Raw genomic sequence first — 24747 nt, 5'->3', positions numbered from 1 at the left:
CCACTTCTCCTTTATTAGGCTGTGTTATAGTATGTTTTAATGGATCCACTTTAAAGTGTCAGAGCTCGAATGTGCAGCTGTCACCTTAAAAATGATTAGAATGTTTATTTTACTGCTCTGTGCATGACCATTTACCCTAATCCAATATTAGAGTGAGTGAATGCAGATAATGGAAAGACGGCCAGGGTATGTTGTAGCACAGCCCTGTGCCCTGATTCAAACTTATCAGTATCCACATGGAAAAATTAAGCCCTTAGATGACTGTTTGGTCTGTTGAAGTCGGACTGTTGGAAAACCTTTTTTTTTTTTTTTTAAATATCTTCAAATAAAATGCAATAGATGTCCAGAAGGCAGGTTGGTATGTCCAGTAACTCAAAAGCACTTTTATTCTGTTGGTACTGAACAATATTTCCTTTCACTGGCTCGCTGGGAGGTGTTTTTTGTTTTTTTTACCTGCCTGAACATCAGCACTTGAGTTAGCTGTCAAGCATTAATGGGAATATGTCTGATGTGACTTTTCCACTTGCATAACACACAATTATAAACACAACTAAGGCCAAAGGCTCATCACCCATAGCGTGCAAAGTTTGACAGGGCACTTACAAAGACAACTGGTACACATGTGAAATTTGATATCATTCTTTCCCCCATGCCTTTTTATTCTAGAGACTTAGAGGCTTTTTCAAGTCCCCATAGAAAATCAGTTTCAGCACAGCTTACTAAAATGAAGAACTTGCTTGTAAGTCATCTGTTAAAGGCTGAAACAACAAAACCTTCCAAAAATGAATTCCTTCTCTCTTTATGGAGGTCAGTGATTCAAAACCTCCCCTATAGCATTTTTTATTGGGGTTGCAAAAGAAAGAACTTAAATTTATACATGTGACACATTTATTTTAGCCATGACAATGACAGAGTGAAACGTTTTTGATGTTTATTAAAGAAAAGAAAAGTGCTGGTATTTAACTTACCCCCTACAGTAATGAACAGACATTACAGGAAACTGCTCCCATCAGCTTTTAGAGTCTGTGTTCCTTATTTTTCCAGGTGGTTCCTCTTGATTCTTTCCTCAGCTATTCACGGAAAGCAAGCACATCCTTTAAACTAGAACATAATCTATTTGTAGATTTGGCTTCATCAGCTGTCAAATGATTCAAAAGAAATAACAAATTCAGAATGACTAAGAGGGTAATTTAAACAAAAGCAACGGCAAACTCTGCCAGAAGTGCCATGCATCTTAAATGACAGCTTGAGTCTGAGTAAGCAGATGTTGGCATCACAGTATCAGAGAGGATTGTGACCATGTGGAAACTTTAGCTGCTGTAAGAGAAACATGAGAAGAAAGGTTTAAAAAACAACATCGTAAATAAATTATAAAAACTGTTTCTCCTGATATTTACTAGTTGGTAAAAATTCTGATTTGAGCTGAAGATGCACAAATTTATTTGCATACACCTAACAAATAATAGTTATGAAATTGTCCATTGCTGGACTGTTTTATGAAGTAGCCATGGTGAAGGTGAAGCATGACTGGAAAATGACTTAATGGCCCTTAAAGTACCTCACATGGATACATATAGACAAGAAATGGCATACATTCCTTTTTTTTTTTACTTAGAGAGCATGTATAGACACGCCAAATGACTCTCTCATTACAGTGACACTCTTCATGCCTCTATTTGAATGTAAGCCTTTGTCAAAGTTCATGTTTCCCTAGGGGTGGAAATGAGGATGATCTCAGTGGGCTATGGCAGGATTCTGCAACTGACAGATGAAAATCTTAAAACAAACACAAATGCAAGACTCACTCGATGAAGTTACTCTCTCATGTGCCAGCCTGCTCACAAGAAGGATGTTTTAGTGATGGATGGATTTTTTTGAGGAGGGAAAAAAATGTGAGACCAATCTTGGTGGGTTTGTTTGTTCATATAAGGCCTTAGTTTATCAGTCATATGCATGAATCCACACTAATGCACAAAATCAAGCTGTTCTTTAATTTTTCTGCCTTTTCTAAACAACAAACAAGCTAAATTAAAGAAAAGATAAGATCACAGAGGCAAAATACAAAAACTGATTACATCCTCGAGCTCCGCCGGCTGCTTTTGATTTGTCTTTGTTTTCTTTTAGCCGCTTCTTTTAATTTTACATCGCAGTCGCACTTAAGCTAAACACACCAGAGGAGCCTGTGTCATTATGGAATAACGCAGGAATTTCCCACCTCACCCCAACTATAAACTGACATCTGCCACCAACTATATAAACAAACATTTGACACTGTAATTAATTTAATATATAGAGACGTCCACAACATAAAAACCAATGTTTGCAACCAGTATTTGTGTTAGTAATACTTTTCACTACTATGCACTACATATTTGGGATGACGACTTGTTATTTATGCACTTGGTATGGAAGCCACACCACCCTGAGCACATCCCTTCCCACATCCCAGATAAACAGCAAAAAACGGATGCATGAATAGTAATGCATTTGCCAGCAAGGGCTGATGCACTTCATTTGAAAGTTAGCTGGTTCCAGTAGAAAGACAACAAACAAAATAAACAAAATAAAATAAACAAAATAAAATAAAATAATGTAATTTTTATAGACATTTGTTACAGTATAAGATCAGATAAGATAAGAACAGATCAGTTGGTCATCAACTGAACTGCAGTGTAAAAGCAAACTTGCTCTACAGAGACCTCACACAGTCACACATGAAGCACACATGAACCAATTCATTTACAGTTTAGATACAAATACTGATAATTTGCTGAAAAGACACATCTGTGATGCTTTTGGCTTTCCGACTCACTATCTTAAATGTACAAGTCAGTACTTGACAAGGAAATCTTCTCATCAAGATCCAAAATGAAGCAGGTCTGACTAAAGTTAAGCTGCTGATCTGGAAAAAATAAATTTAAAAACTCATGTTTTATGGTTCTGTCCTGTTTCCCCATCCTCACTGATTTGGCATAGTGCCTCAGCAACCTCAGCAGATGTGACACGTGTGCACTGTTTATTTTTCCAGCACTAACCTTGTCTTTCATTGTGAACAAGTAGAATGTCACTGGCAGCTTTCTGGACAGGAAATTCATTCATTCATATTCATATATTTAGCTGTACATCTATCTGAAAAATGTATCTCATAGTCAGATTGAAAGCAATTCTAGTTATTTTGTCAGTTGAGTGACAGCAGCCAAAAATTGTTCGTACATGGGTCTTTTGTGGATGTGGAGAAAAAGCCTGCAGTGCTGCACTAGCAGATCTTTAAGTCTGTCAGTGACTCTCAGTGCTAATAAGCATGCAAACATCCTTTTGGTAACACGAATGTCTGCACAAAGTTCTGTCCCTCTGGGCAAGATATTCAGCAGTTGGGGGGAAATGTTAGTCTGGACCAAAGTAATAGACTGATTGACTGAAATTGTCAGTCTCATGTCAGCCACAGTGAAGATTGTAAAAACAATGTTTCTAGGAGAAAACGTCCATTGAAAACAAAACATGTCTTTTGTAAGAAAACAAGAAGTTAAAAGTTAATCATACAAACATCCATCAGAAGTCGATTGAAAGAAGCATTCAAGGGCGGGTTATTGTTTCACTGCATAATCTTCATAGAGGATGTTGAACTCTGTTGCTGCTGCTCTCTGGCAAACAAAGAATAAACACGGAAAAAGGAAGGGACGTGTCTTATGTGCACCAATTCCTCATAGAGATAACGTTTGCTCTTTGATCTTTTGATTTCTTTGGTAAAATTCCACTATGTTGAATTTAATGTGATTATCTGTATAGAGGAAGACAAAATTCAGACTCAATAGAGCACTAGGTTATCAACTTTTTATTATGTATTGCTTCTTGCTATGTTATATAAGATTGGGATAGATGTTGTCTTTCTATGTCTTTATAGCCTGAACCACAAAATAATTGCCAGATTTTTTTTTGAACCTTCAGATGAAATTTAAAAAAAAATAATTAAATATTAATTTGCGTATTAGAGTTAACATTTGTATCATGTTTCCTTTTTTTGCAATTTATTCCTGAAAAAAATTATCATGCAGTTTATTTATTTCTTTAATTATTTTGTATTGAATGTGATGCACTTTGTTTTAAAGGGCTAATATGCCAATATTTTATTCATGGGCTTTAAAATGCAGTATTTGGATTCCATAAATTCTCTCAAAAGGTTTCTAATGACGAGCAAGTCAGCCACTTGCCTGAGGAAAGACTGTTATATGACACACTGTAATGGAGAAATATAGAGAGTTATAACACCAGTAATAAACTTTTTAAAAGGCCCTGGAGACTCGTGTCTGCGTGCTACTGACAGTTATAGTCAGAAATTCTTTACATGAACCAGGCCTGTGTTTAGCCACGAGGACCTCATGCAGAACACAGAAGAGTTCAGTCACACCTTGTTAAAAGATCTCTGTATCCAACTGTTTACACTGGAGAGAGTCTCTTTCATAAATACTTATAAACACTGAAGAGTTCAAGGTCACACCGTGAAATAAGCAGTGGAGCAGTCAACTCATAGTCATGCCCACCCAAGGCCAACACAACTATTGCAGTAGGAAGCAAAAATATCTTTTTCATTATGAAAACACTACAAAACATGCTCTGGCTTTAAAAAAAGAATGGAGGTAGAGTAAAGCACAGTGATGCAATGGGTTAAACATGGGTCTTTAAATTGGGGGAGTAGTTTTGAAGACAAAAGTCATCACTGACCTTATAATATGAAGAACTTAGAATAGAGAAGGGCAATCTAATCTTATCCTTTTCTTTATTTTTGCATACTTTAGCATCCATGTGCATCGTCTTCCTCAGATTTTTGTTTCACTTGCTACGACTACTGAATAGATACCCTGTTTTCTCAGGGTGCAAGTTCAATACGGGTCTGCAAATACAAGTACAAGTCAAAGTGGGTGTCAAGGTTTAAAATTTGACACTCGAGTGTGAACAGGAGTCAAAATAAACTTGTATTCCTTCCAATCCAAGTTTTGTTTTAGCAAATAACAGTAATATTAACAGGAAAGTTAAACATTTGTTTGTCTTGCTTTGCAGAGCGTCTCTCTGTCTATCTGTCTTGCCAGCAGCTACTTCTTGGATTTTCTTTTGTTCTGGGACTTTGTGTTACGGCTCTTTTATGCTATACAAATGCCAACAATTGGAATAAGTGCTGGGTGGCAAAAGATAATGGGCTCTTGTGTGAACTTGTGTTAAATATGCGAGCAAAAGAAGAAACTCATGCCTGTGCAGCAATCTCTGTGAAGACCAGTCCAGACATTCAATGGACATAAAAGCAGTCCTCACAGGCACATGTAATTTTAAAGCAGTTGTAACTCAAGTCTTTTGGCCAGGACTGAGTTACAGCTTTCGTTGTCTCTATAAATGGTTGTCAGGTCAACACTTTCCTTAGTGTCAAAAGTTGTTGAGTCATGCTGCACTCACTCTTTTACCACCCACATCAGTAATGTCTCACCGTATTATACAACCCAGTGTCACGGCAAAGCATGTAATAGACACGCCAGTTCACACTTTGGAGAGGCAAAAGTTGAAATGAACATGGATGTAGGATAGTGAGCAAAAAATGTATAAAGTACATCCCAGGGTTCTTAATCATAGGAAACTGCGATCCATCTCATTATAAACCATCTTGACTGGGTTTAGGTCAGGTGACTGTGGAGGCCAGGCCATACGGTGCAGCACTCCATCACTCTTCTTCTTGGTCAAATAGCCCTTACACGGCCTGGAAGTGTGTTTGGGGTCACTGTGCTGTTGAAAAAAAACCAACTAAACATGAATTCTAGCAGCTGTTAAATACAGCTGTCAGCTGTGTGCCAACCAGGCTTCTGCACAACACAACTGATGGTCCCAACCCCATTAAGAAAGCCAGAAATTCAAATTCAAATTCAAATTTTTATTTGTCACGTACACAGTCATACACAGTACGATATGCAGTGAAATGCTTAGACAACTGCAACCACAGCCTCCCAGACACTGTTCAGAGAGGTGTACTGTTTTCCCTCCTTGTAAATCTCACATTTGATGATGGACCACAGGTTCTCAATGGGGTTCAGATCAGGTGAACAAGGTGGCCATGTCATTAGTTTTTCTTCTTTTATACCCTTTCTTGCCAGCCACACTGTGGAGTACTTGGACGCGTGTGATGGAGCATTGTCCTGCATGTAAATCATGTTTTTCTTGAAGGATGCAGACTTCTTCCTGTACCACTGCTTGAAGAAGGTGTCTTCCAGAAACTGGCAGTAGGACTGGGAGTTGAGCTTGACTCCATCCTCAACCCGAAAAGGCCCCACAAGCTCATCTTTGATGATACCAGCCCAAACCAGTACTCCACCTCCACCTTGCTGGCGTCTGAGTCGGACTGGAGCTCTCTGCCCTTTACCAATCCAGCCACGGGCCCATCCATCTGGCCCATCAAGACTCACTCTCATTTCATCAGTCCATAAAACCTTAGAAAAATCAGTCTTGAGATATTTCTTGGCCCAGTCTTGACGTTTCAGCTTGTGTGTCTTGTTCAGTGGTGGTCGTCTTTCAGCCTTTCTTACCTTGGCCATGTCTCTGAGTATTGCACACCTTGTGCTTTTGGGCACTCCAGTGATGTTGGAGCTCTGAAATATGGCCAAACTGGTGGCAAGTGGCATCTTGGCAGCTTTGGCAAGTGGCATCTTTTGCGCCTTGGTTTTTCCACACGCTTCTTGCGACCCTGTTGACTATTTTGAATGAAACGCTTGATTGTTGGATGATCACGCTTCAGAAGCTTTGCAATTTTGAGACTGCTGCATCCCTCTGCAAGATACAGTGGGGCAAAAAAGTATTTAGTCAGCCACCGATTGTGCAAGTTCCCCCACTTAAAATGATGACAGAGGTCAGTAATTTGCACCAGAGGTACACTTCAACTGTGAGAGACAGAATGTGAAAAAAAAATCCATGAATTCACATGGTAGGATTTGTAAAGAATTTATTCGTAAATTAGGGTGGAAAATAAGTATTTGGTCACCTCAAACAAGGAAAATCTCTGGCTCTCACAGACCTGTAACGTCTTCTGTAAGAAGCTTATCCGTCCCCCACTCGTTACCTGTATGAATGGCACCTGTTTGAACTCATCATCTGTATAAAAGACACCTGTCCACAGCCTCAAACAGTCAGACCCCAAACGCCGCCATGGCCAAGACCAAAGAGCTTTCGAAGGACACCAGGAAAAGTATTGTAGACCTGCACCAGACTGGGAAGAGTGAATCTACAATAGGCAAGCAGCTTGGTGTGAAAAAATCAACTGTGGGAGCAATCATCAGAAAATGGAAGACATACAAGACCACTGATAATCTCCCTCGATCTGGGGCTCCACGCAAGATCTCATCCCGTGGGGTCAAAATGATCATGAGAACGGTGAGCAAAGATCCCAGAACCACACGGGGGGTCCTGGTGAATGACCTGCAGAGAGCTGGGACCAAAGTAACAAAGGTCACCATCAGTAACACACTACAACGGCAGGGGATCAAATCCCGCAGTGCCAGACGTGTTCCGCTGCTGAAGCCAGTGCATGTCCAGGCCCGTCTGAAGTTTGCCAGAGAGCACATGGATGATACAGCAGAGGATTGGGAGAATGTCATGTGGTCAGATGAAACCAAAGTAGAACTTTTTGGTATAAACTCAACTCGTCGTGTTTGGAGGAAGAAGAATACTGAGTTGCATCCCAAGAACACCATACCTACTGTGAAGCATGGGGGTGGAAACATCATGCTATGGGGCTGTTTTTCTGCCAAGGGGACAGGACGACTGATCCGTGTTAAGGACAGAATGAATGGGGCCATGTATCGTGAGATTTTGAGCCAAAACCTCCTTCCATCAGTGAGAACTTTGAAGATGAAACGAGGCTGGGTCTTCCAACATGACAATGATCCAAAACACACCGCCCGGGCAACAAAGGAGTGGCTCCGTAAGAAGCATTTGAAAGTCCTGGAGTGGCCTAGCCAGTCTCCAGACCTCAACCCCATAGCAAAACATCACTGCTCTCGAGAAGATCTGCATGGAGGAATGGGCCAAAATACCAGCTACTGTGTGTGCAAACCTGGTAAAGACCTATAGTAAACGTTTGACCTCTGTTATTGCCAACAAAGGTTATGTTACAAAGTATTGAGTTGTATTTTTCTTATTGACCAAATACTTATTTTCCACCCTGATTTACGAATAAATTCTTTACAAATCCTACCATGTGAATTCATGGATTTTTTTTTCACATTCTGTCTCTCACAGTTGAAGTGTACCTCTGGTGCAAATTACTGACCTCTGTCATCATTTTAGGTGGGGGAACTTGCACAATCGGTGGCTGACTAAATACTTTTTTGCCCCACTGTATCTCACTATTTTTGACTTTTCTGAGCCTGTCAAGTCCTTCTTTTGACCCATTTTGCCAAAGGAAAGGACGTTGCCTAATAATTATGCACACCTGATATAGGGTGTTGATGCCATTAGACCACACCCCTTCTCATTACAGAGATGCACATCACCTAATATGCTTAATTGGTAGTAGGCTTTCGAGCCTATACAGCTTGGAGTAAGACAACATGCATGAAGAGGATGATGTGGACAAAATAAATCAAATCAAATCAAATCACTTTTATTGTCATCACATCACATGTGCAGGCACACTGGCACAGCACATGCGAGTGAAATTCTTGTGTGCGAGCCCCACAAGCAACAGAGATGTGCAAACACAACAACACAAACGAGCAAAATACAAGAATGGCCAACCTGAAACTAATAAATATATGTACAATATATAATAGTGTATGCATTTCTGGATGTGTATACTAAATATTTTCCTGTGTGTGTGTGTGTGTGTGTGTGTGTGTGTGTGTGTGTGTGTGTGTGTGTGTGTGTGTGTGTGTGTGTGTATACACATTTTTACAAATTAAATAGTAAAAAAAAAAATAATAATAATAATAATAATAAAATATATAAAATATACAGAGTTGAATATGTGCAAAACAAGTGGCATTTATATACAGTGTGGAGTGCATAATGTTGAAGTTCCAGTAGTGAAGCTGAGGTGTCTATGACGTGTTCAGCAGTCTGATGGCCTGATGGAAAAAGCTGTCTCTCAGTCTGCTGGTACGGGACCGGATGCTGCAGAACCTCCTTCCTGATGGAAGCAGTCTGAACAGTTTATGGCTGGGGTGACTGGAGTCCTTGATGATCCTCCCCGCTTTCCTCAGGCAGCGCTTCCTGTAGATGTCTTGGAGGGAGGGAAGCTCACCTCCAATTATCCGTTCAGAGCACCGCACTACTCGCTGGAGAGCTTTGCAGTTGTAGGCGGTGCTGTTGCCATACCAGGTGGTGATGCATCCAGTGAGGATGCTCTCAATGGCACAGTGATAGAAGGTCCTGAGGATGCGGGGGCTCATGCCGAATCTTTTCAGTCTCCTGAGAAAGAAGAGGCGCTGCTGCGCCTTCTTCACTGTTTTGTTTGTGTGTACTGACCACGTAAGATCCTCAGCCAGGTGTACGCCAAGGAACCGGAAGCTGCTCACTCTCTCCACAGCAGCGCCGTTGATGGTGATGGGGGTGTGTACTTCTCTGCACCTCCGGAAGTCCACTATCAACTCCTTTGTCTTTGCGACGTTGAGGGTGAGATGGTTGTCTTGACACCAGTGGGTCAGGGCGCTGACCTCCTCCCTGTAAGCCGTCTCATCACCGTTGGTGATAAGACCCACCACTGTAGTGTCGTCCGCAAACTTCACAATGATGTTGGAGCTGTTAGTGGCTGTGCAGTCGTAGGTGTAGAGTGAGTACAGGAGAGGGCTCAGTACACACCCCTGTGGAGCACCAGTGTTCAGTGTGATGGGGGATGAGGTGATGCTGCCCAGTCTGACCACCTGGCGTCTGTCAGACAGGAAGCTAAGGATCCAGCTGCAGAGGGAGCTGCTCAGTCCTAGATCCTGCAGTTTCCTGTCCAGCTTCGAGGGAACGATGGTATTGAATGCTGAGCTGTAATCTACAAACAGCATCCTCACATACGTGTCTCTCTTCTCCAGGTGTGACAGGGCAGTGTGTAGTGTCAGGGCTATGGCATCATCAGTGGACCTGTTGTGGCGGTATGCAAACTGTAGAGGGTCCAGTGAGTCGGGTAGTGCAGAGCAGATGAAGTCCCTGACCAGCTTCTCGAAGCATTTGCTTACGATGGGGGTCAGGGCTACAGGTCGCCAGTCGTTCAATGAGGAGATGGTGGAGGATTTGGGTACAGGGACGATGGTGGCCATTTTGAAGCAGGCTGGGACTACAGACAGAGAGAGGGAAAGGTTGAAGATGTGCGTGAACACTCCAGCCAGCTGAGCCGCGCATGACCTGAGGACGCGGCCGGGAATCCCGTCCGGACCAGTAGCTTTGCGTGCGTTCACCTTCCTGAAGCACTTCCGCACATCCTCCTCAGACACAGTGTGCGCACTGACGTCATCCGCGGTGCGCACACTGTCCGGTCTCATGGTGTTTGCCTAATAATTCTGCACTCCCTGTGCAGAATATATATATATATATATATATATATATATATATATATATATATATATATATATATATATATATATATATATATATATATATATATATATATATATATATATATATATATATAACAGCAGCTGTACAAGTATTAACTGGAAATGAAGAATATAGTGACCAGTGTTGTGCAATCCACATTATGTCTTGTGCAGTGCAAATATGCTTTAAAGTGATTTAAGTGATGAAGTGAAAACAATGTCCAGAATGTCCAGTGTGTGTGTAAGAACTATATCTGTGGGTCAGTACTGTGTGGTGGTGTGATTGAGAGACCGTATCGCCTGCGGGAAGAAGCTCCTCCTCAGTCTCTCTGTGTTGGTCTTCAGGGAGCGGAATCGCTTTCCTGACCTCAACAGAGAGAACAGTCCATTGTTGGGATGATTCCACAGATGACCCCTGACAATGCACACCGGTGAAGTGAAAACCATTACAGGTGACTACATCATGAAGCTCATTGAGAGAAGGCCAAGGGTTTTCAGCGCTGTCAACAAAGCAAAGGGCGGGTACTTTAAGGAATCTAAAATATATTAGACATATAAGACTTTGCTACATAATTCCATACATCTTGCTTCATATATTTGATAGTAGTGCAAATAAAGATAAACCATTAAACTAGACGGTGTGTCCATATTTTTGACTGGTAGTGTAATGTGTTAGTAATGTCTTTTTCAACGCTTTCCTGTTGTTATTTTCACATTGGCTTGAAATAAAACATCTCTCTCTGCTGTTACTGCAACTTTTGCATGCATGTACATTTCACGATTTGGAGAGGCCAAGCATGAAATGGACACGGTGGACCGGTGTGTTTGCCACGACACTGGGTTGTATCATAACCTATTCTCATCCAGGTTCATTTGCTCTCCATTTCCCAGTGTATCCAATACAAATCCTGCTTCTCACATTCAAAGCTGTCACTGACTGGCAGTCCCATATCTTTCAGACCAGCTCTTTCCCGTGGCCTGTACTCCTGATTGTGCCTCGCTTCAGAATCAACACCATCAGAGTAGCAAAACCACAGAGAATCTTTACTAAAGTAAAAGAAAAGAATCTTGTGTTAAAATTTGAAGTGCAAATGTAACTATCTAAAAAACTACAGGCTCTAGAATGTACTCAAAGTAAGAAGGTAAAAAGACATTTATGCTATGTTTGTGCAAACCTAACCTTGTCCTAGATTAATATATTAATAAAATAATATTAGTATTTGCAACAACGTACAAATACAAAATACTTGTAATTTGTTGCTATTACTACTTTACCAGTTTAAAATATAACTACATCCCCAGGCCTTTAACTCATATGTTTCTTCATTACAGTATCATTACTTGAACAAATGTCAAACTCCTCTTAATATTACAGCCAAGATAACTGCCTCCTACTCTAAATGAGTCTCGGCTGCTTCCTCAAATTGCTATAACACTCTTGTAGACACAGACTCCATACGCTGCATCGGACTGGCACAAGCCAGTCATGTGTATTCATTCTCAAAGTATTTTTTCAGACAGTTCACACATCCTCCCACACACACAAACACACACCACCACTGCAGTTAATCTTCACTTACATGTTTTTGTCTGTTTTTGTCTTTGACAGTAGGCTGCAAGACAGTACAGACTGGTGCCCTAAGTTGACTCTAGTAATATGTAATATGACACGTTAACCATCAAGCATTTCTCTGAGAATACAATGGACTGGAGCTCACTGAACCCCGTTGTCCCAGTGGAGGTAATGAGTGACAGGAGAATGGTGGCTGTGACAGGCTGCTATACCCACAGTGTATAAAGGAGAGATTTTGGCGGTCTTATCCATCTGTAATAAACTGCAATAATCTACACTACACTAGCTTACCGCATGTAAACATTAAACAGACTGACACTTCTATACCACTGAGCAGTAAAGACAAGTCTCATTCACACACACATTAATACAAGTGCTTTTTCCTATACTTAAAGACTTTGTGTAACATTCACCCACACACTCGCATAGATTAGGGAAAACTTGGAGTTCAGTACATTGCACTTCAACAGGCAGACTGGAGTAGCAGTGGGGATCGAACCTAGATGACCTACTCTTCCGCCTGAGTCACAGCTGCTCCAAGAAGATGTGTATTTGTGCGTGCGTGCGTGTGTTTGTGTGTGAATATACCAGCCCGTTACGTGTTGGAATATACACATGAACACACTGGAACTGCAGTTAATCTTCATTTATATATTTTTTATCTGAAGTCACATTAATCTTACAGGCCAGATGGTTTATTAACCAAAATCTGGAATGATGTCCTGGAAACTGCTTAGGAAAGGGCAAACACTACAAAAAAAAATACTTGGCATATCTCTCCACCTTCATGCATGAGCTATCTTCAACCCATCAGGTTAGAAGCAAAGAATGCAGAAAGGACTGAACAAGAAAGACAAACCACGGTCAACTTTGAAAGCTGCAGTCTGTTTAGCTCATTTGATATAATTCGATGATAGTTGCTTAACTTTAAATTAGTGTTTACATTATTAATACTTTATATTAATATTATAGGGAGGGACAACCTCCAACCCTCCACAGCCATCTCCCACGGGGACCAAAGACTGGCAAAATCCAGACCCAGGCCCAGCCATTCACACACATACAGACACACACATACACAAACACACATCCACATCCACATCAACACTTGTGTGTGAATCATGATCTAGTGTTTGTTTTTAGAAGCTTATAGAGTTCAGAAGACCGAATGAAAGCTACTCAACCCCATTTTTTTAACTCATATATGGTTAGCTAAAACATGTTCAAGCACACATGTGCATACCTTATACATACACTGTCATTCAACATTAATAGCACCACTTATAAGGTTTAAGGTTCAGCGTATACCAACTCAGTCTACATGGCAGCACACTGCATACTGTAGTTTTCAAAGAGGGTTTGCTCTCTCACAGGACTGTTTTTTCCTGAAACGGGCCAGACTGTGGAAGTGCCGCTGTTATCTTTTCCACGAAATGCTCAGCCACTCTGACTCAACTTGAAACAACTTGCATCAGCATTACTGAAAGACGAGTTTTTTCCTATCCTCATAGCACTGATGTGTTTGTGTTGTCAACACTTTTCTTTAAAACAGGTCAGAACCCTCCAAGTCAAAATCTTTAATCTGCAAACATGCTCCATAATGAGCTGGCCTCCATCAGTGCATGAACTTATTAAAGTTTGAACTTGGATTCTGTATGCAGACAGAATCCAGAGATACACACACAGAGACACACACAGTTGTTTGTCTTCTGTATCCCTTCCTCAGTTTTTCCAGCATCCCTACTACTTGACAGTTTTGTTGAGTGGTTTTTAGGTAAGGAATTTATCATTAATCCTTCTCATTGTCATTGGCGTTGCAATACAAACAGTTGGCTGATAATTCTTCAAGCTTCTCCAGAGGGCTCCTATGATAGCTTATTTCTGACACACACACACGCACACATCGGAGACCACAAATAAAATGAGGAACAAGTGCACATGTCTCAGTGCCTCCTGCTACTAACCCTTACGGTAGCTTGCAGGACATTTGTTTATAAAGATAATTTACCTTAACAGTCACCAACAGAATCTAATCACTGACTGCCTAGATTCAGTAATTATGCCTTAAAAACAGTAATGCTGCTTTTCCACAGTCAAATTAGCATATGTCATAAGTATTTTATGACAACCATTTTTTTCACAACTTAGCCAAAGTTTAGGTTTAGCCCTTTTGGTGTAGGAGCACTTTGGCTAAATGCAGGCTCATGCTCTTATCTAAAACAGCATTCTCACTCTCACTTTGTTCAGTCTCTTTCTTTTTTTTCTTTTCTTTTGTCAGGATAATTTTGGTGAGGTGCCAGCTGGCCAACAGCCACTGCACATCCCACCTTTTCTGTGATGACAGACTCAGTCATATTTCCAGGACCTAATGTTAAGAAATTCTCACAGGATGTGCAAGTGTATTTTTCCTGAGAAGGGTGGATGCACTGACCAGACCTGCCCTGTGCAATTTTATTATTTTTTTTAAGTGATTCATATCTTCCTGCTGAAAAGGGGAAAAGTGTATTCTTGTTGTTCTTATTGTTGAGTTGTCTCGTTGTCCAGATCTGCTCGAAATAAGAAATGGTGACAATATCAGGAATAAATAAGCATATTTATGTAGGCTGTTGCGTGTTAAAGCCCTGACTTCCATTCAGGAGATGAGGCTTGCATTGAGGAGGTAAAGGGTGACATCTGTCTATTCAATATGTTCAGGATCATGGGGCAACATGGCAGCTTCCACAAACCTCTACCATGACAGTATCGTATTCTGAATACTTTGGATTACTTAATATATTATCATGCTTTTTACAACTATGTGAATGTACTATTGCTGTGTGATTTATTACTATTACTGAAGGTCCGCGGCTCCGAACCGTAGTAAAGGGACCTCTGACTAATACGACGGGTTCCGTGTTGGGCTCTAGCCGAAAAAAAGCTTTACTTTGTTGTGTGGGTCGACTTTGCTTGCAAGAGACAGAGAGAGGCGTTGAAAGACTGCTCCAACTAAACTTATTGTTTTCGGAGGAAAACACGAACACAGTGTACAGTCGAGTCTAAATAACGTACTTACAACTGGGCTTGTCAGGCACTCTTCTTGGCTGCAGTGGTTATTATTATATTTACATGCTTCCAGCTCCCGTTTTTGCTCGATGACAGCTCGTACTTGTCCACTATCCTTTTTCTACCTCCTCTTGCTCACAGACACATAACGGATATGGCAGTCCATTCTCCCTGCAACACGGACTACACTGCCCATAAGGCTACATTCTTTAGAGCTATGCCTGTAGCATTCTGCCTATTAGCTTAGCACAACAACAACAAAAAGGTGCTCTCTCACCCAGGACACACAGTCGCAGAGAGAGAGCAACGCCCTGTAACCATGGCAACCGTAGTGCTGCCGCCTGGAGCAATCCGGTTGTTAAGTCTGACGTCACTAGCCGTGTCTGGGCCTAAACTCCGCTGCAGGTCCATATATCAAACGATCACTATGGCATTACTGAGAGTTGAAAAACTGTCTAAAGTCTTTCATCTTTAATAAAATGATCAGCGTTCTGCTCTACCAGGTGTAACAATTGAGTTTAACATCCAGGCATCCATGAAAACGGAATTTATGACATTTAACGGAGTTAGAAGTTAGCAGGAAGTTAGCTCGCTAGCTTCTATCTAAATACAACATAGCATGTCCTGACTGCGGGGTTTTGGAAACAAATTAAAACGTACAGCTCTGTTATCACTTCCAATATAAATGAAGACAAAACTAAACAGCAGTGACGTTTGTAGGGTTACTGAAGTTTGGCTAGCTGGTATATAATGATGTGCTACGTGACCGCTAGCGACACAGCTATGTTAGCATAATATAAACAAGCTAACTTTTTTTCCACTCGATAAAAGTTAACGTGAGTGTTCTCGGTGGTCAGGAACAAATGTAATCGCATGGCAGGATGCTGTAAAAGGACTAAACTTCAGCCAGGAGAACAATTGAGATAATCCATCCACAATACGAGGTTAGTCATTCATATACTGCTGCATGGGCTGGGCTGTAGTTACATCCTAAGGTTTTAAAAACTGAGCTTAAATAAATGATTAGTGGTAATAAAAGCCGAGGGAGGTCAACAGTGATCACTGACTGTTTTAGGAGCTTTTTGAGATTAAATAGAAGAAAATACAAGACATTAAACATGTTAACAACACAAAAGCCATATTAAACGCAGACTACTTTAGGCCCGGAAGTAGGATTCGTCACGTCATCACTTAACAACCGGATAGAACATAGCTGTCAAACAAACCCAAAAAATCCTGACCCGCCACATTATGAAACAGGAAAATACCAGTGTAATCCATTTATTTCAACAAAGTAACTGTATTCTAAATACCACCTTTTTAAATGGTAACTGTAACGGAATACAGTTACTCATATTTTGTATTTTAAATACGTAACGGCGGTACATGTATTCCGTTACTCCCCAACACTGCCTATGTCATCATAATAGTTTCGGTCCAGGATCAACATTGCAACTGACCAAAGTATTAGCCAGAAGTTAGCTAATGCTAATAACAAGTATCACAAGCAAACCAACATGAGTACCCTAAATTTGGCTAACCGCAAACCTAGCGTGATAACATATTTGTCATATTTCAAAGCTTAATAAAGAAAACATTCGACAATCTTACAATTTGTTCCAGAAGAGAGGTTTATATTAAAGAAAATGTTTTGTTTTTTTCCTTTGTCTTTTACAGTAATAATGTTGATCCTGGAACAACATTGTTATGATAATCGAGGAACAACATTAGCACAGGGTTATCAGATAGACCTCATCTTTATGAAAATGCATTACTCTGATGAAAGGCATAATTGCACACTAATCAATGTATTTTTATGATTACAATATTCTTTTTTATCTATTAAATAAATTGAATAAATAACTGACTGCAACTTTAAGGAGTGGTAGATGGCCAGTCTAGTCAATGAACAGATGTAAAGGCAGTCCTCACAGGCACACAGTTTTAAGACAGCTATGACTATCAAGCCTTTGACTCGGGATTAAATTACAGCTCTGGACTAAATTAAAATGTTAATTATCTGATCATACTGTTTAATATGGTTGCACATCTTACATTTTTTAGTACAATTCAAGTATTCAACCATGCAATGGTAAAACTTCATAATTAATGTTAGTATCCCACCAGTTTCTGCAAGTGTTCCAGTCCAACTGTTTTCCTTGTTCTGAAGAAGATAAAAATTATGATTTAATGAGTGAGCTGATATAATATTTTTTACTTTCCTGAAAATATAACAATTTTTTTCAAATGCTGGACAGATGACCTGCTGAGCAGTCTGAGTCAGTCTCAGTCTGTCTGAGAAATATAATCTACACATGTACTTTGAGTTGTCCTCTGTGATCACCCACAATAAAATCCCACTCTGGATCAGTTTAAGTTCTGACTACATCCCCAGCTCCTCAATTCAAACGTTCCTCCCACGCCCACTGTCATCTGTGAAGTATCATTACCTGAACAACTGTCGAACAGCTTTTAATGTTGCAGCCAAGATATGTTTCCCATTCTTGCTTCCTTCCTCGGTGTGTTATAACACTCTGGTAATGAGCAGAGGCTGATCATGTCTATTCATTCTTAAATTATATTTTCAGACTGTTTGCACAACCTCCCACTCACCTACACACACACACACATTAGCAAATTAAACACCAGTGGAGTTAATCTTCTTTTAAATATGTCGGCTGCACTAAGTCTGAGGTCACAATGGCTTTGCAGGCTGTTGTAATAATAAGCAACTCCAGTAACATAGCATACGACATGTTAATCATCAAGCATATCTATGAGAACACATTAAATTCGAGTTTACTTAATACTTGGTTGATTTTTACCTTATCAATGCAAGTGGCAGAACTTGTGTTTGCCAGGTGTTTACAGATGTTTTCCTAACAAATTAAATATGAAGCTTTTCTGAGTTTACGGGTTTGGGGTTCACTTAAGAAAGTTACCAGTATAACAAACAGGTAACACATTCACAAATGTTTTTAAAGAAAAACTCAGCACCAGTCTTGGGCATAACACGCATATCACAACTACAGTACTCACATTACATTTTTCATTATGGCGTTACTTGTATTGCAAAGGTTCTTCAGTTATCTGATTGCTGAGAAATTGTTTTTAAAAAAAATCAAATAAACAAGGGCTTGTTTTTTTTTTCTTCCTGGCGACAATCAGCTGATTTTAGTTTATGCAGAAGAAGGAAAATGGTGGCGCAGTACAGCTTTTGATGAGTGGATGATATGAATATTACTTTTTTTTTTTTTTTTTTTTTGCAACAGTAAATTGCAAACAGCATCCCAGACAGAAACAATTACATTCCACTGCTAACAGAACTTAGGCTCTTTGCAAGCATCTGCACAGACAGCATGCCAACACAAAGCTAGCCAAAAATCCAGACTGATGATAAAGCTGAATACAACATCAGCCCAGCAGCCAGAGCCTGAACTTCAACAGATAACACATTGATGATAAGTCAGGTTTGAATCCTGGCAATCGCACGGAAGTGTCTGTAGGCTGGGTTTTCAAATTTCCTTGTGTTGTTGTCTTTCTTTAAAAGAAAGATCATCTGTGCATCCTCATTGGGATAGGGATTTGTGCTGGTACAGTATGTGGGACTCTAGCCTAAGGTTAACATTGTCAGCTGGTAATTATGAGACAATTTCAGGTCATTTTACAAAGAAAAAATAATAATGTAATGAGTAGTGTAACAAATTACTTTACAGCAAGCAATTAAGTAACGGGTAATGTGTAATACATTACTTTTTGAGTAACAACCCCAACACTTCTCAGCACAAACTGGCTGAAAAGTACAGCTGCTTTGATTGATTTCTGTCTGGAGAGGCAGGCATTCAGCTGCAGTTACCTCGTATCTAAGAAAAAAAGAAAAGTGAATTCTTTTTTTGTTGTGATGTTGTGACATGTTCCTGTCAGTGCAGATAAAATCTTGTGTGCAGAACACTGGACAACACTGCTGACTATAAAAATGCATTAAAAGTGCATCAAACTTCAAACATCAGTGGTGGTTATGAGAAAAAAATAATTTAACTGTAAACACAAACATCAGATTAATTGTCAGTAGGTGAAAAGGAGAAACTGACAAGTCTGTGTTAGGTAGAAAAGACAAACCAGGTTCACTGTAGTCTCCACCTTCTGAAAGCCAGCAGTGCAGGTCATGGCACGTCAAAGTCTTAAGTATCATTCCTCTGTTTAGTTTTATATTTGAATTTGGTTGTTTAAAGTACCTAATTTATTACTTTCAGGCTTTTCTTTTTCACCTCTGTCAAGGAGGTTATGTTACTGGTAGAATTTGCGTGTGCCTGCATGCATCATTTTGTCAGTAAACACAATAGCTTAAATAGCTCTGAGATTATTTGAGCTTTATCACATTGCACATTGTCCTGCTAGAAGTAGCCATCAGAAGATTGGTACTAGGGGGCCTAAAATGTGCCAAGTAAATATCCTGAACTGTGGATACAAGGCAGGATTTAGCCATGCTTTCATGTTATTTATGCTAAATTCTGACCCCACCATCTGACTGTTGCAGCATGAATCAAAAGTCATCAGAGCAATATTGTAACAAACAAAAATTATTCATATTTTTGCAAATTGTAGTCTAGGATTGCTTTTCTTAGTTGGGAGGTATGGCATCTGATGCAGTCTTCTGCTGCTGTAAGTTTTACATTTGCATATTCACACATCAGTAGGTAGAGTGGTTGTTCCACAATCGGAAGGTCGTGGGTTTGACTCCATGGGACGGCTACCCTGAGGTTCTCCTGAGCAAGGTACCGTCCCTACACACTGCTCCCCGGGCACTGCATTGGCTGCCCACTGCTTCACTAGGTGAATGGGTTAAATGCACAGGAGTAATTTCCCTACGACGACGAACACACATTACATTTAGAGATACTCTTTTGTATACCTTGGTTGACCTCTGAAACCAACAAGGTATTCGGACCCAGGAAACCACCACTCCCTGGATAGTTGCTCTTTTTTGGATAGTTTTGTAAACTCTAGAGCCGGTCGTGGAAACATTTCAGTAGACCAGCAGTGTCTAGTGAGTTTTATGGCATGGTCAAAGTCAGTTATATCACCTTTCTTCCCCATTCTGATGCATGGCTTGAACTTCAGCAGGTAATCTTAACCATATCTACACTCCTAAATGCACCGAGTTGCAGCCATCATGTTTACCACATTTGTTTTCCAGATGTGTTCCAGTATTACAAAATCCAGCACTGGTCATGTTTTAAAGTAAGATTTAATGTGGAATCCATTGCAAAGCTCTGAACCCACTCTACCTCACGTTTCCAGTGAAAATCAAACACCCTAATGACATCATGTAAATTTTATAAAAACTCTAAAAATGTATCCATTGGGGCATCGTTGCTTTCCAGAAAAATTCTTTTTTTTTTTTTTTTTTTTTTTTTTTAAATGACATCAGAAACAGCAGTATGCGACATTACGTGATGGCAGAGCTTCAGTTCATCCTTTGTCATTTTTTTTTTTTTTTTTTTTTTTTTTAATAAATAGGACAGGGGGAATGAATGAGAGAAAGAGGGGGAGAGAAAGAAAGAAAACCAAAGAGGAGAAGAGACGGTGAGAAGGGGGGGAAGAGAGAGAAAAAAAAAAAAAAGAACTCCTGGGTCACCTGTATGGAGAAAAAAAAAAAACAAACAAAAAAAACAAACAGAGGAGACAGCAAACAACAAAGAGTAACATAATAATAGAGAGAACAAAGCACCATCACAATAAACTAGCTAGTCATAGATATCAATATTTACTAAATAATAAACGATATTGTGCAGCACGCAAGATAAACAGCGCACAGTGTGCTTTGAGGCAGCAGCCAAGAAAGCTTTAGTCCGCGTCTGTGAATACCCATGTGTGCATACCTGTGTGGATCAGCATGCTTGCATTCCAAAGGTTTCTCCATGTAATGATCTGCTAGGGAGTGTGGGGGGGCCACAGCCCCGTCCTCCAGGGTGTGAAGCGGGTATGGAGGAGATCAAAACTCCAGACATCCAGAGGCCCCCAGAACACAAGAGACCATGGAAGACCAACAGAGGGGCAGCCGCGCCACTGTTCCAGTAAGAGCTGAGGAGAGTCCCAGATGAGGGCTCGCCCAGCAGCCGCGGAGCAGAAGTCAGGGGGAGTTGCAGTGACGCGCCCGTGAGCTCCGCCGGCCCCCAGCTGTGCCTGAGTGACCGAGCCCCAGGCCGAGAGGCCGGGGGCACCCCACCTCCAAAGGGGCCCGAGCGAGCCCCAGACCCCAGGCCCCGACAAGCGGCCGCCAAGGAGTGAGCCGGTGTGTACCCGGACGCCCACCCCCAGACACAAAGAACCACCAACACACCGACACCTGAGGGAGTCCGCCACCGGCAGGGGAAGTGGTGGTGGGTGGAGATAGGCCTCCAAACCTTGGAGGGCCTGAGGTGTCCCCAGAGAGGTGGCGTCTGATACCCAACCTGACATATAGACACAGACATACAGGCACACACAGACACAAACATCCATTCCCACCCTCATGCTCTCATATGCACTCACTCCACACTCAACCAACGTGGAGACAGACATAAAGAGACGCTGTACACACAATCACACTCCCCAAGCGTACTCTACAAACCGGGTCTAGGTACCCTTGCCCCTGGAGGGGGGAATTGCACCCAGACCCAGGTGGTGTTACCCTTTTCCCTGCGGTGGGGAGAGGCAGACCACCCCGACTCCGCAGCAGCAGGGAGGCCCCACACCCCAGACCGCAGTCGGATGGCCAACTCCTCCTACTAGCCCTCCCGCTCCAGCAGGCCGCAGAGAATGGGGGTGGGAGAAGACTCCAAACCTCCCTCCACCCGCTCATTGTAGTGTTGATGCATATGTGTTCTAAGGTGCAATTAAAACCCAGGAGGGCATGGAGCTACCTGCCAAGGAGCAGCAGAAAAATTCTTCTTAAACTATTAAGCATCATAGTTGCTCAAGCACTCATTTCCAGGTTTTTGTTGCACTTTCTTGGGAATCTGTTAAGCAATTGCTTCCAGCATCTCTCGTGCCTTTTCCTGACGGTTCCCATTGGACACAGTTGTGGATGATGTTACAAACTTGGCTTAGCCTAGAAACAAAAGAAAGTCCAAACAAAAGGTTTATTTTTTCCAGTGACCTTATTTAATTAGTTTCTCAAAACTTACAGCAAGTTGTGGAATGTAATGCATCGAGGCATGCGTGGGCGATTGTGAATGTATGTAAGAGAATTAGACAAAGTCATCAAAACAAAGAAAACCAACAAACCAAGGAAACTATAAGTACAACTTCCCAGAGAGAGAGTAGACCAGAGGAACAGACTTTTGTAACCTTAATCACTCCCAACTCTTAGCTTCACTTCTCTAATGATCAAGGCTGCTGCCAAAAGAAAACAAAGTAGAGCATGAAGCCTGGAAGGTGGCTTGTTACAATGAATAGATTTCTGTCAAGTTTAGGAGGGATGGTTTAAATGTTTTCATAAAATAATCAAAAAGAGTCCAGAAAATTTGTGCCATATACATGACTTCACCAGATTTGTTGCTGGCTCTCTCAGCTCAGGCCCTCTGCCCTGCTCTGCTCTCTTTTTCTGTGCATCCAATTAATATCAAATCATAATTTAATCATAGAAATCCTCCTCCTATTTCAGGAAAAATAGCAGCTTCTAAGCTGAACTGGTCCTTTGCTGTTTGAGGACAACGTATAAAAAAGGGTAATTACTGCATTAAATAAAAAAAAAAACAGATAACAGAGAATTCAGGGAGCTAATCGAAGAAATGCCAAGAAAGATTACATAGCCACAAGGTAATCAGATTGTAATCAGATCTTGAATCCAATCCAGACAGAATAAAAAAAATGTCTAAGTAACCACAGCTGTTTATTATTTGAAGGTACATGGGGCAATAGCACAAGGCCAGAACATGCTACTCCAGACCAGACTTGAGTTACTGGGCCTGCTTAGCATTATTACTTAGTCACGCTGAATACTGAAGTAGAAAGGAGAACCAAGGAGATCAACCAAAGCAAGTACAGTGGTCTGATATGTTCTTAGATATCATCTTAGATATCATCTTACTGAATAATTTACTTAGGTTTTAAGTAAATCACTGATTTCTACATGGATAAAAATGTTATCTATTTTATATGGATAAAAATAATTATCTATGGATAAAAATATCCATATAAAAATGCCTCTGTGGAAAAAATGAATGACTCTTAAATCAATCAAATTTTGATGTTTACATAGTTTGGAGGATTTAGTTAAAGGCAGCGTCAACATTGCATGACTGTGTTGATAAATTACATTAAAAATGTAACAATAAAATAAACAGTCATAAATTATTAGTTATGGAGGCTTTCCTTAGCCAACGTAATAGCAGCTGATTGTTTGATTGTTTGCCTTTTGGTAGTTTGTTCAAGCAGTCAGCCGCAGTGTTGGTCAAGTTACTTGAAAAAAGTAATCAGTAACTAATTACTGACTACTTCCCCAAAAAAGTAATTTTGTTTCTTTACTGATTACTTATTTTCAAAAGTAATTAATTACACGATTTACAACCTGAATAGGTGATAAAGTGATAGATCTTTCAGCCCAATTCTACTTTTTCTGCATAATCCATCATACAAAATGTAATCAAATGGAAAAGTCTCTTTTTTAACTTGTTTTATCAGTTTTAATCTTTTAACTTTATGCATCAACTAAAATATGCACCATTCTCTGACTTGAAGAAATTAGTTTAACATTTAAACCTATTTTCTACACATTCCAGCACATAAAATAAAATATTTTTTGCGTTTACACTCAGTCTTTCAAATAGATGCAAGTAAAACACAGCAGAAAATAAATAAAGTCAAAGACTAGCGGTCCTTTTGCTCTATTTTCACCTGTAAAGCAGGACTGAGGTAGGCGGAGGTTTACCCTGGTGCAGGTGTGCCGCAGTGGTCAGTGGAGGAATCCGCGAGTTTCTCTGTGAATTTCCCATTACGTCGTTGCGCACTCGGAGCTTGTTTAGGGTTTTTTTCGCTGTAAAAAGAAGTTTTCTTCCCACGCACAACGGACACTAATGTTTTTGTCACTTTTTATGGAGTCAAACTCAAAGTAAGGTCAGTACTTCCACGCTTTAAACGCTGCACGCTCATACTCTCTCCCGTACTCGATATATTATCCGGCCCTCTGTGTAAAATAACCCAGGGACATCACACTAACCAGTCAGTTATCCAAGTGCAAATTTAAACCAGAGGGATAAGTATAATGTCATTGCCCTGAACCAGCAGGTTCACTGTCGTGACTGAGCCATTCCCCTCTCAATGCAAACCTGTGATTTATGTTTGGCAACAATCAGAGAGATTAGCATAAGGTGTGCAGTGAGCCTCTAATAATAAAAAAAAGATGAATCTGGATAAGTGGATGACTAAGGGCGATGTGGCAGGCCTGAAAAATTGCCAACAGCAGATAAACAGTACCTGAAAGTCAGGCCTTAAGTAATAGGAAAACACCCAGTAGAGACCTGACACATGATCAGAGAGATGCATCTGCTCCTTCAGTTGATCCATCCACCCGTCAGTATGTATCAGCTGAAGGGCCAG

At 40.6% G+C, this 24747-nt stretch overlaps 1 protein-coding gene and 1 long non-coding RNA gene across 2 annotated transcripts in view; both read right to left on the bottom strand.

The window, feature by feature from the left end:
• The window catches only part of LOC309715757 (UDP-glucuronosyltransferase 2A2-like), a 38878-nt gene extending 21868 nt beyond the window's left edge, over window positions 1–17010 (bottom strand). Inside the window, exon 1 of the mRNA XM_082549134.1 lies at window positions 15176–17010. The gene's annotated coding sequence lies outside the window, so the exon portion shown is untranslated. The remainder of the gene's footprint in view (window positions 1–15175) is intronic.
• A 3630-nt stretch (window positions 17011–20640) lies between these two features.
• Window positions 20641–24455, bottom strand: LOC309715770. The gene is made up of 2 exons (XR_014279285.1): window positions 24046–24455; window positions 20641–22258 (listed from the first exon to the last, which is right to left on the bottom strand). It is a non-coding gene; the product is annotated as an uncharacterized lncRNA (long non-coding RNA).
• Window positions 24456–24747: the final 292 nt, after the last annotated feature.

This window comes from Aulonocara stuartgranti, assembly GCF_965226115.1.
Source record: "Aulonocara stuartgranti genome assembly, chromosome: 10".
Lineage (NCBI taxonomy): Eukaryota > Metazoa > Chordata > Actinopteri > Cichliformes > Cichlidae > Aulonocara > Aulonocara stuartgranti.
This window is presented reverse-complemented; position numbering and strand designations above follow the sequence as displayed.